A 12352-nucleotide genomic window follows, 5' to 3' on the forward strand; every position below is an offset into this window, starting at 1 on the left:
GACAGAGAGAAACAGTGAGAGAGAGAGAGAGAGAGAGAGAGAGAAAAGAAAGAGGGAGTGAGAGCGAGAGACTCCGATTTCAGTATTGATATCACAGATTTCACACACCAGGCACCAAACTGTCTGAACACTTTAAAAGAAGCCCCTTGCAGCAATAAAGCCTCTGTCTTATGCCAACAGAGACTCATACACATCCAATCAATGGCCAACTTTTCTAATTGTTTGAAAAGCTTTTGCTGAACCACTGTGAGAGACAGAACTATTGCTTCTGACTTCAAGCCAAAGCAAATACCTCCTACTTCATTTGTCATATCATTTTGGTTGTTTATACACCCTCTCCAAAACCGTCTCACAAAAAGATCTCAGGTCAAAGGTCTAAGATTAAATGTTGAAAGATTAATAAAACAGTGGAGGGCCGGGAACTCTTCCCACTTCGTTGTTCTGTAGCATCCATAATACATGACCCACTATCAACGACCATCACAGCTGAGAGCGACAGACTTGGTACAGCACACCGGTCATTCCGGGTCGCAAATCCAGTAATCTATATTTCAGGAGTTTTCTTGTGAAGGCGAAGCCCCTCTGTTGTTTATGATGAGTTATAAAAGATTCCTTTTTGTTTTCCTCTATACTTTTTTTAATCTTAGTTTTAAGTGCCTCATCAATCTTTCATGCAGCCGGCCTTCCTGTCTTTTGTGTGATGGCTTTGATGTTAGCCTGCACTTTCTCTACCTGAATCCCATGTATTTTTCATATCCTCTCTGACAAGCACCTGTGCATTGACAATGCCTTCCACATTGTATTGTCAAAAGTATTAGTTTATCATAATAAAGCACTGTTCATACAAAAAGGAATTAAATCGTTACAAAAATACACTCAATCAGATACATTATATAAATCAAGGTCAAAAGTCCCAATTTCAACGCACTTGCCTTTTAAAATAAAAAAGAATTATTCTACACTGAAACTTTTGCCAACTTATTACAACTAAAGGGATAATAATACTGAGAATAATAGACAAATATTGCAGCTGTAAGTCCGAGGATGGATGCACAAAGTCCATGCTGTGCCAAGGCAGTTCTCTGCTTGAGGCTCGCTGCACTCTGGCTGCTGGATGTACAGCGCAAAGTAGCGCAGGGTCAGGTGGGGGTATCATTAATTAAAAGCATGTGCTCCACAGAAGCGCCTCTCTGCAATGCAATAAAACAAGTTTATAGGCCTCCGCTGCCCACATTCTTTTCCCCCACTTTTCATCTCTATGACAAAATGCCCTCTCCCTGGTCAGAGCATAACTCTCTGCCAGCTGACAGGTCCAGGATTACAACTGCAGGGAAGAGGGTGAGGTGAGAGGGAATGGGAGCTAACAACTGGGCTCCTCAAAGTCATCATGGTAGTCATAGATTACAGAGTATCCTCTCCCATGCTCTTCTTGGCAGGGCGGACAGCGTGCAACAGCGTGCATGCTGATCAGTTGTGGGAGAGATGAGGGAGAAAGGATGGCAGGACAGGATCGTATGGCCTGGGCCCTGGGAAGAACAGCCACCTGATCCCACAGCTGCTGGTGCAGCCCAGGCGCCTCTCACTCTCCCACTCAATAGGTGGAGACAGGAAGGGCTGGCATGAGCTGAGTGATACAACTGGAGCCTTAACTGTGTTTCCATCAGCTCTTTGTGTCTGCGCTCACACCTAGGTTGCTCACGTCAGCTTTTTCCTGGAAAAGCTGCCCACATCAATTCTATCATCAATGTCAAAACGTCTCTTCTTTTCTACACAATTACTACACAATCATGGTATGCAAATGCAAAGTGGCCACAGTGGTGCAAATTAGTGCCATTTCTAAATTTGAACCAGTTCTAAAATTGTAAGAACCTGAACGCAGTATATGGTTTTTGGTATAATTCATTGCACATGAAGCTACTCATGTCTTTCTCTCTTAAACTCTCTGTGTCTCTGTTTTCCCAAAGACTATTCTAAGCTCCTCCTCACACACAAACACACACACAGACCGAGAAAGAGAGAGAGAGAGAGAGAGGAGAACAGAAGTGAATGACAGCGTTTTACTCAAGTTACCAACAGCTACGCTCGTTGCTGTAAGTGCAATAAAACCTTCTTAAGTAAAATCCAAGCCTGTTAAACAAGCATAAACTTGCAGAAAAATTATAAAGTGTGCTTGTATACAGGAAATTGTTACAAACCAGCTAAAACAAAAGCTGGTTATCTTGCAGCGTATCTTTAACTAAAAGCAATTTTTTGTAGACTTATGAGACACAGCAGGTTCCCCTCCCTCTACCTGCCCAGGCAATATCAACATCAGTAATATATAGAGTTTGCATAGCAACTGACTTTACTGTTGTATATCATGCTCTAAATTATTTTCTTTATTTAAAATATTCATACTGTAAATTGTAATACTGATTTGAGTTTATTGTGTTACAATAATAATATCAATAATTATATATATATATATATATATATTCTTTTTTTAATTAGTAAAAAAGAGCTAATAAGAGTATCAATAAATTACAGGGCCAATAATGAATATCAATAAGAGTATCAATATCGATAAAATACATCCAAATAGTGTCTTCCTTCCATTTCCCTCACTTCATTTCCCAAAATAAGGCCACTGTTATTTCAACATAGTGTAAATATAAATTATTATAATTTAATTTAACATTTTATATCTTCTTCTACAACATTATAATTATTTTTTATCTTATCTATTGTATTTAAAGGTTGTGAATATAAATAAGGCTCCTTTAAAATGTTTAAACAGTAAACATAATAGGTTGACTCAGGTTTGAAAAGATTTAGATTAAATAAGAAGATTACGGATTCAGATGGAATAAAATGCTAAAACCACAGCTCCTAAAAATAATTATTAGACTGTTTACTGTTTGAAAAGGGAAGAATTAATAAAGCACAATACATTCCTCTCCCAATGTTACGCTTCAGCATTCTTAATTTCTTGGTCAGTTTGCCCCTGCGGCTAATGCGTACTGTATGTTTAATGTTTAAAGAAGAGATGCATATGTTGTCCTTTCTTTACATCAGAATGAAATGGTATAGTGCTCCCCTTGCCACTGTGAAACCTAAAGGAGGTCACAGCTTGTGCTTCTTCTTTGTGAATTTGTTCTCCTGTCTGACTGTTTGGCTGACTAGACTAGGCAGAGCAGCTGATAAGGTTGAACTCTGACCCCAACACCTAACAAATTGTAGTTCTACTTTGCTATGGAGGACCAAGGTGTGAAACTGTTTGTGTAAAAATCCTGCTGTATAAGTCATCAAAGTCTCCTGAAATCTCCTTTGAACAATGGGGAAGCCAGGTTTCTTTCTCCAAACCCTTTTTGTGGAGCAGTAAATTCCGTATATTATATATTCTGTCAGAGGCCGATTAAATAAAAAGTGGACTGTGCAACACAGCCAATATGCTACAATAGCATCCTTCATGTTGGACTCTCTGGCCCTCTGTTGCCTCAAAGGTCAGCACTGTCAAGACAGCTTGCTATTTGTCAATGGCACAAATTAGCATGTCAGATTCCATACCACTGATTGTTTCGTGCCATTGAAATGAATTGTTTGACGGACCTTTAGCAGCAAAACTCCTCAGTGTATTGAATCCAGTAAGGGTGAATTGTATTTCTTATGAATTCCACTTTTAATTTAAAAGTATGAACGTTCTACTTATTCTTTCAAAAGTTACATATCTGGTTTTGAGGCTAGCTCAGCCGAGCGTTCATGGAAAACAACATTATATCTTAAGCTGTCTCAGGTGAATTATGTACTTCACTTAATGTCATAGCAGCGCTGTCAAGTTGCATGCCTGTCACATGCATCAGAATCAGAGTTTTTGTGGTCGACAGTTTTAGACTAGCAAAAAAGATTGTATGCTTCTCTTTGCATTACATTTACTAGAAAATATCAATATATATCTGTTACACATGACATGTGTCAAAAATCAGGAGAACCAGAATCAGGAGGCTTTTCAGCTGCAGTGTGAATGTGCCCTTGTCTTTCCATCTGTCTATCCTGGCTCTCTCTATCTGTTCCCTCTGTTGGCTGTGTCTGTCTGCCTGTTTCTGCCTGTGCCTGTCACCTTTCTATCTTTTTCTCTCTATGTCTTTTTCTCCCTTGACTGATCTCCTTCACTGTCCTGTTTGAAGAAATTTTCTTTCCTTCTCTGCTCTCTTCCCCTTCCTCCTCCCTCTCTCCTTCTCTCTTAACGCCATAATTTTGTCCCCACAGAACCTGCCTCCCCTCCTTCCAATCCCAGATGGATTAACATACATTACACATTTCACAGTGACTCTGTAATAAAAGACTGTATTCAGCTTGTTTCTCCGAGAGCAGAAACCAGTGTGCACATATCCCCAAGGTCAGGACAGACCTGAATAGCCCACCTTAATTCATTTTGGGGGTGTGCCAGTACTTTGGCATGCGGTCTTTGCATTGCCTAGTGGCCCAGGTGTTGCTTTTAGATTACACTGTGCGCTCACACAGGCAAAGAGAAGGTCTGTAATCAGGTTAGCAGAATAAAGAGACACGGCTCCTCACCCTCTTCATAAAATTACAGCCATTGTCAGCACTCAGGACCATTTATCCCTGAGGCTCTCTGACGAGCAACATGGAGCCGTGTCTGGCTGTGAGTGCATGAAGGTAGACATGATGGCGTTGCAGCTGGAAGTGATGGGACAGCAGGCCGCAGCAAAGGTTAGAATAGCTAGCTGAATGACTACACAACATGCAAAAGACATGCCATCAGGCACCATGTCACAACACTCACCCAGACCCTTCTTCCACCCTCTCAGACAGGTCTCTCCGGAGACATTTGGCAGACAGCAGAGCATCTGCTATTATCTCCAAATTCAGTTAGGATTCCCTCGTTCCCCCATCACTGATCCGTCTGTCTGGGTTATGCAATCGCCACAGCAATACACACGCGTATATATTACAATTCACATTGCTGCCTGTCTGTCTATTAGGGAAATCACTTCGACAAACTGGAGCAGTGCCATTTCACACCATGACCTCGCCACCCACAGTCTAAAAATAATTAATAGTGTTGTAGGAAGACCAGGCACACATCATTACTTTCATTGCTGTGTTTCTGTCGGTGAAAACTAAACAATCAATGAGAAAAGCTTCGTAAAATGAGATCTGAGGGCAATATCATGTGGAAACGCACAAATCTGCCTCGGTCTGCCTTGGGAGAGTGGGGAATAGGAATTATTGATATTGTATATTTGAAATAAATAATTTAACAAACATGTGGGAGGCATGCAGGCTTTGATAACAAAAATGTGTTGGCAGCTTTTGCCTTTATTAGTGACAGGTGAAGAGACAGACAGGAAATGGGGAGAGAGAACTAAGTTCACCAGCTGGTACCAAGCGACAACAGTTGCAACCATGTGGCATGCACTAAAACCAGTTGGCTACCAAGGCACTCTGATAATTGGGTATTATTTTGATAGTTTTTCCAGAAAGCTGGTGTCATGATGTAGCATCTGGAGCTAGTCTCTGTTCCACTAGCTTCTGTTATGTAGTCTCTTTCTTTTATTGGTCATTCTAAACAGAAGAAAGTATTTTCCTAAAGTCTTCTTTCTATATTCTGACACTACAGCACTTGCTATTAGAAATTCAAAGAACACCAAAAACTCAATTTCTAAAGTCATTTTTCCAACTTTTTAACTGTCATTTCTGCTGTATAAAATTGTTTAGCGTTTGCCAGGGCCCGGGCTGGAATAGTAATTTCAAGCCAGGAATCTCAGTCGCTGCATTCACAATAAACTACTCTGCTCTGTTACTGTTTTGTTTTTCTGTTTATTGTATGCCAGTAACTTATTTTTTAGTTTTCTTACTGCACACAAAAAACTACTCATCCAACATAGTTAAGCAGCCAAGTGTCTTCAGTTTCAATATACCTATACAGGAATATTTACATGTATAAGTTTTTGTTGCCCTGTACACAGAATCACGTAGATTCTTGTGTTGCTAATAAAGGTTATTTTTCCAGCAATATATTGTGTGTAAAAGTTGCTTTCTGCTTGTGTTTGGATTTGAAAATTCAGTTCAGCCAAATTCCATAGCCTCTCCTTAACCATGACATAATAAGCAGGACTCCGAGGTCCATTGACTGTGTAGCAGCTGCTATACACGTATAAAAAGCAGAACACTGGTTAAGTGTAGTCCCAGTTTGTGCCTCTCACACACTGCTGCTGGTTGTTTTAGCAAGCCTGATAAGTGCTGGCAGAAAAAAACATTCCTCTTTAGTGGCACATGAACACAATAACTGGGCTATATTCAGAGCTTTAAAATATATATAGGGCCTACAAGGAGTAACGTTAACTGTGATAAACAGCAGAGCTACGACCACTCCCCCTCAGACACACACACACACACACACACACACACACACAAACACAAAGTTCCTCGTGGTGTTGAACCTGGGTCCCACATCTGACATTGGCCATTCCCAACTAAAGGAATTAAAACGGTCGATGGTAAAATGGGGTAAGGCAGCTTAAACTAAGACTTGCATACAAGATTTTGCAAGGTAATGCTCCCAAGTATTTTCAAGAATTATTTTAAGCTACAGTGCGACTCACATGGCTATTTAACTGGAGGCAGGGCCACAGATAAAGTATAGAAATACCTTCATGTACACAGCAGTGGTAGAGTGGAACAGACCTCAAGTAAAGATAAAATCAAGTCAGACATATTAAAGGTTTAATCATGGAAGTGGAAAATGGTTATTTGATCAAAGTGAGAGGTTGACTTAGAAATGTAAATGGTTACATGTCTGTAGGTATCTGTGTTAGTATGGGTGTCTATTTGTTATATTTGTATATATGTGTGCTCAGAGGACACTTTTTGGGGTGTGCCCAAAGAGGCAGCCACACCCGAAGGAGGGAGCGACTTGTGTGTACTTGTGTTTATTTATTCAAGGAAACAGGTGGAAAAGAGTGTAGCCTATGCATGTATGGACTATAAGTGTAATAATGTTAACTTTGCAGTTTATTTTCATAAGGAAAGGTATATTGTATTTTAATATGGTGGTTTAGAGTAATCTGTGACTTTTATTTCTATCTTGTCATTAACATTTTTTCCAATGCATGTAAATGTAGGTATATGTATCTTTTGTCATGTGAAATAAATGAAAAGAGCCATAAATGTGCATCAAGTGACTGTGAAAGCTCCACCAGAATCCCTGTCTTTCCAGCATCAAGCATACAGGTTGGCATCAATACGCAGCTTCTTCTGTTTTCTATAGATAGCATTAATCTTAATTAAAAAGCATCTCCTATTTTTTCTGGGAGCCACGTGCAGTTCCCAGCAAGAATAGACAGTGAAAATGACCTGTTCATATTCATATTGACATTATACCAGCAACATATATACTTATCACTATCTCAGTGTCTATGTCTGTAGAATATCTCACAGACATGAAAAGCATATAAATATACCTCCTGTATCTATTTCTGATAAATAGCTCTCTTGCATTACTGTGGACAGACATTTGTTAACAAGGCTTTTATTGAATTTTTATCAAAAGCAAACTCAGTGTAGAGAGATAGGGCTGGCAGCAGCAGGGTCACAGCAGAAACGCACTCTGTATGGACACCACAGGCGTGCGAGCTGCAGCAGTTCAGCGAAGCATCCGTCACGCACTGCTCAGATGTACTATGCAGTCCAGGGCGTTACACTCTGCAGCCACAAGGTCACGCATCCTCCTCTGTATTTTTAAACATGCTGGGAGGGAAGGCTCTAGCATCATTTGAAGGTGTAATTACCCTTTAACACTGGCCCAGCACTCCAGATCAATCATCTGGCTAGCTTCTCCTGCTAAAGCTATGATTGGAGTTGTGTGTGCTATCAATGTCTTAATGTTAGTCAATATCAGTTACATATGTATGCCTGATATTATTGAGTTGTACTTATTTAATTTATGTTAGTGTGCATTATAAGCAGAAAAGAAAAAGAAAGCAGAAAACCGGGTTAATTATTTTGGGGATATTTATATTTTTTTCCACTGGTTAATCCCATCTCAAAGTGCCAGATTGGGTGAGGTGGGCATCACTCAGCTGGAGACACGCATCTGCAACATTAAGCCTCATTAAACCTCAGGATGTTCACTGTATGCCACAGATGTCCCACAGCTCTTAAGCTTCTCCCATCACACCTTGTGATCGCATGAGCAGAGAATGTTTTGCCTATGGGAATAAAGATGTGGAGAAAAATCATTTATGCACCTATGCATTTTTTTTATGAGTAAAAGGACTATATGCATTTAGTTATTGTTGTAAATATGTGCTGCATAAGGCATCTCGATTATGCATTATGAATTATGTGCATAAGCACAAGATCTGTATGCAAACACCACACACCCAAAGTAGCACAGTAATTGGTTTTATATAATAAAACTTTGCCCTCCAAAGAATTTCTTCTCCCGGTGAATGCAGTGACCCAAAGTTATCAACTGACAACCACACTGGATCAGGAATTTAAGATAAATAACACAAATCAGCTTACTATACAATAATACAAAAGGTCTCCCGAATACAGAGAGAAGCTGTCAGCACTTTGCAAGAGGCGGCGGCAAGAAACGAGCTCCACTGACAGTGTAAATCATAGATCAGTTCATTAGCAAAATGGCACTGATGGATTTACATTGGGGTCAGAACATTACAAAGCGCCTGGAGGATCCTGACTCTCTGGTACAACCTTGTGAAATGTTTCGACTCTCTATCCTTTTTCGCTGAACATTTAAATTCTCTGTTCCGCACCTCAGGCACAAGTAGACGAGATTTACACCTAAAAAAAGGACAAGCATGAGAGAATCTTTCTCCCATTCAAAGTACAACATTCAAACTCACAGCACGGCACAAAGAAAAATAATTCATGTAATGGCATGCATCCATACATAGCGGTCTTATTTGCATTCTGTGGCACTGATATTGCCTCTAATGCTGTCACATGATCTTCCACATTAAATATCCATATAAAAAGCCTATTAGTCACAAAACAATACTGCATTGAAGCCTAAACATATCTACATTATGTAACCAAGCAACAATCTGCATGGCTGTGAACTGCACATGTTAACGATGTAACTGATGTCATGAAAGCAGAGAAAGTTGTGCAGAGGTTGATTAAGCAGCACTGTTGCCTCACAACAATAATGTTCTGGGCTTGTGAAGTTTTCACGTTCCTCATGCAGTATACGTATCAACAAGTGTGAATTTCAACGTGAATGTGTGTTACTGTGACTGACTGGTAACCTTGCAGTCTGCCTTTTCCGCAAAGCATGCTTATAAACGGCAATCAGAAGAAATAGAGGAAGACTGAATGAACCCAGTGCAGATCATTTTACACAATCAATCAAAATGTGCAGCGTATTCTTGCCATTTATGGTGCGATTATGGAATGTAGAATTGTTCATGAGTGATTTGTGCACCAGTAAAAAGCCTTTGTGTGTGTGTCTGTGTGTGTGTTTTTGTGAAGGCAGAAAGGTAGGCTGTGAGTCACAGAATACTTTCTCCTGCCTGCCCAAAGGTTTCTTTCTTTACTTCTCTAGCATGAATTACCTTTGCATGGAGCCCTCTCTTTTGAAAGTCAAAAAGGGCATTCATGTGCCGTGAAGAAACTCTTCAATAGAATTACATTTCTATTGTGAACTAAAGTATAAATGCCTTGAATCGTTCACTGACTATTTATTTTTCTGGTTACAGTCTCATATGGGGGATGTCTGGTTATTAATGACTCCTTTAATTACTGTGCTTTCATGACGTTACATTTATTCACAGTTCAGTGCTCACACCACTAACCACTGTAGTATAATGATTATTTATAACAGACCTTCACCTGTATCTGAACCCAACATGTAATATCATTCAGCCACCCTGAGGGGATGAGTGTGTCATTGTCTGTATCAGGGCTGTCCAGCCATGACTGTTTGCTGCTGAGGGGCTGTGATGTAGCTCTCACTGAGTATTTCTTTTCGGAGCAGCAGCAACTGGCTGCTGCCTGCTGAGAGCAACTTAGTCCATACAAGGTCAAGTAAAGGTGAGGCACTAGTCTCTTTGGCCCTGGTGTCTGCTTTACTACTGTGTGAGAAGTGTATTCTGGGCTCTGGTCTCACTGCGCCGGACTAGAATGAGTGTCACTCCCCTGAGAGGAACTGTCATGGGCAGGAAATGTGCTCTGAGAGGATGAGGGCAGTTTCCACAACCAGTGACCAACAGAACTGTGAAAAAATGAATAGGAGCCAGAATTGGAGCAGCAAAAGGCAATGCCTCTTAATTAGAAAGGTTTAGCTGAGAGGGTTTTTATCAAATCGTGTGGCAGGTGTTTATTAGACATGTAATAGATTCTATTCGGAGTTGAACACTCCCCCCTTCAGGACCTGGAAGAGCCACAGAATTACAATTACACACCTGGAGAATTCTGCACCGGCAATCAGTAAACATGATTAAAAAACATTAAATATGAGGTGGTCTCCCATGAATTTTAATTTTGGAAGCACCACTCTGGTGGAATTCATTGTTTTTTATGATCTCTAAGAGACATTTAACGTTTCAAATTAATATTATTACCAATACCAATTTCATATTATTTGCTCAGCTTCACATTTCAGTTTCTGTTCCAGATTATATTATGAATCCTTAAATGCAAGAGGGCAGTTTATTCATGGTGTGTATTTAATAGATGACTGGTATATGTCTGAGATAGGTGGGTTAAAGGAGAGAAATTTTGCATAGAAATAATTGTTATAGTTTATCATTATTTAATTCAACACAAAATTGTCTTAATTGTCTGTTATTAGCCTCAATCACAAACAATGGCTTAAAATGTAGAAGACGGAATCCCAAATGTCCCAATAACCTTCTACCGATGCAGATTAGTTGCACAACGCTCTTGCCCTCACCTTCCTGTTCCAAGCATGTAGGAGAAATGCGAAAGGCCCTATCTAGAGCCAGTGTTAGGTTTGTTCGTTCTGGGCTACTGTAGAAACATTGCGGTTCAAAGTGGCAGCCTCCAGATGAGGAACCAGATGAGGAACCATTCCCACTGTAGATAAAAACAGCTCACTCTAAGGTAACAAAAAACACAATGATCCTTATTTCCAGGTGATTATACACTAAATGACTAATGAAAACATACCTATGAATATTATTTTCCATTTCTCCCAATAAATCATCCTAAATGTTAGACACTGGACTTTTAGGTCAACATGTGTTTTAGGTCAGGTTAAAGTAAAGTATGTATGTGTTGTGAGCTAGTTAGAGGAGGATAATTTAGCATTGCATTTGAACACCATGAATAGTGGCAAATGATGAGGAAAAACACATATTATTAACAAAAGCCAATTGGGCACATGCTGCTGCTTGGTGACAAATGGGGTTGAGGACAAAAATATCTGTTGTCACACACTACTATGTATGGGCATGGGAGGCAGAAAAAACACTCCTTACAAACCTCCAGGATGGGGTAGGATGTTTTAGTTATCAGCTCTTCTCGTGACAAAGTAATGCTTTCCAGCCTTTTAGAGGGTTCACACTCTGAACAATATAAGGCCATGGTGAGGCCATGCTTTGCAGGCCGTTCCCTTTTTGCTGGTAAGGATTTCTTTTAAGAATAGAGATTAAGAAAAGTCATGCAGGTGGCAAGTGGACTTTGGTATTGCAGGGGGTCACCTGTAGCAGGATGACTCATGTAACTTCTCCTGGAAAGTTCATCATTGGACCGCCACCCAGCTGTCATTGACTGTTGAGACTTGGTAACCAGCTGACAAGTAGTAGTAGCCTCAGAGTAGACTCAGTAGTAACAAACTGTTGCAGCTGAAATGGTCTCTGTCCTCAGTGTTTCTGTCTCCCAGAAACAAATCCAAACTGGCCGCTGAAGCTGATGGAGCTCTTAGCACAACCTCTTTGTCTCATCTGTAGGGAAGTTGTTGTTGTTGTCCAATCCAAGACGCATCTCAAGGTTTGGGGTGATGTTGTGGGCTAAAATATTACTGATACAAGCAATAAGCTATTTATTTACTATAGAAAAGGAGGACGTACCTGCTAAGCAGGCACACAAGAAGAATCATGTTGCTGTCAAGTGCTTATTTTATTCATATATTTCTCGATTTATCATTTCACATCACACTGCTGCAGGGTAACAGGAAACATATAGAGCTGATTTCTACGAGCATGCTGGTCAATATCAGGATGCATCACTGCTGGCATACAAAAGATCTTCAGACTGAAGATCTTTTGCCCACCAGCAAATCGATGGACCCACCTTGCAGTCCGGAGTTCCATAGAGCCAGCAGCTTAAAATCCAAAAGCACCAGAGTGACTGAGGTCTT

The sequence above is a fragment of the Morone saxatilis genome, unplaced genomic scaffold (genome assembly GCF_004916995.1).
Source record: "Morone saxatilis isolate NCDOM2014 unplaced genomic scaffold, NCSU_SB_2.0 Contig18, whole genome shotgun sequence".
NCBI lineage: Eukaryota > Metazoa > Chordata > Actinopteri > Moronidae > Morone > Morone saxatilis.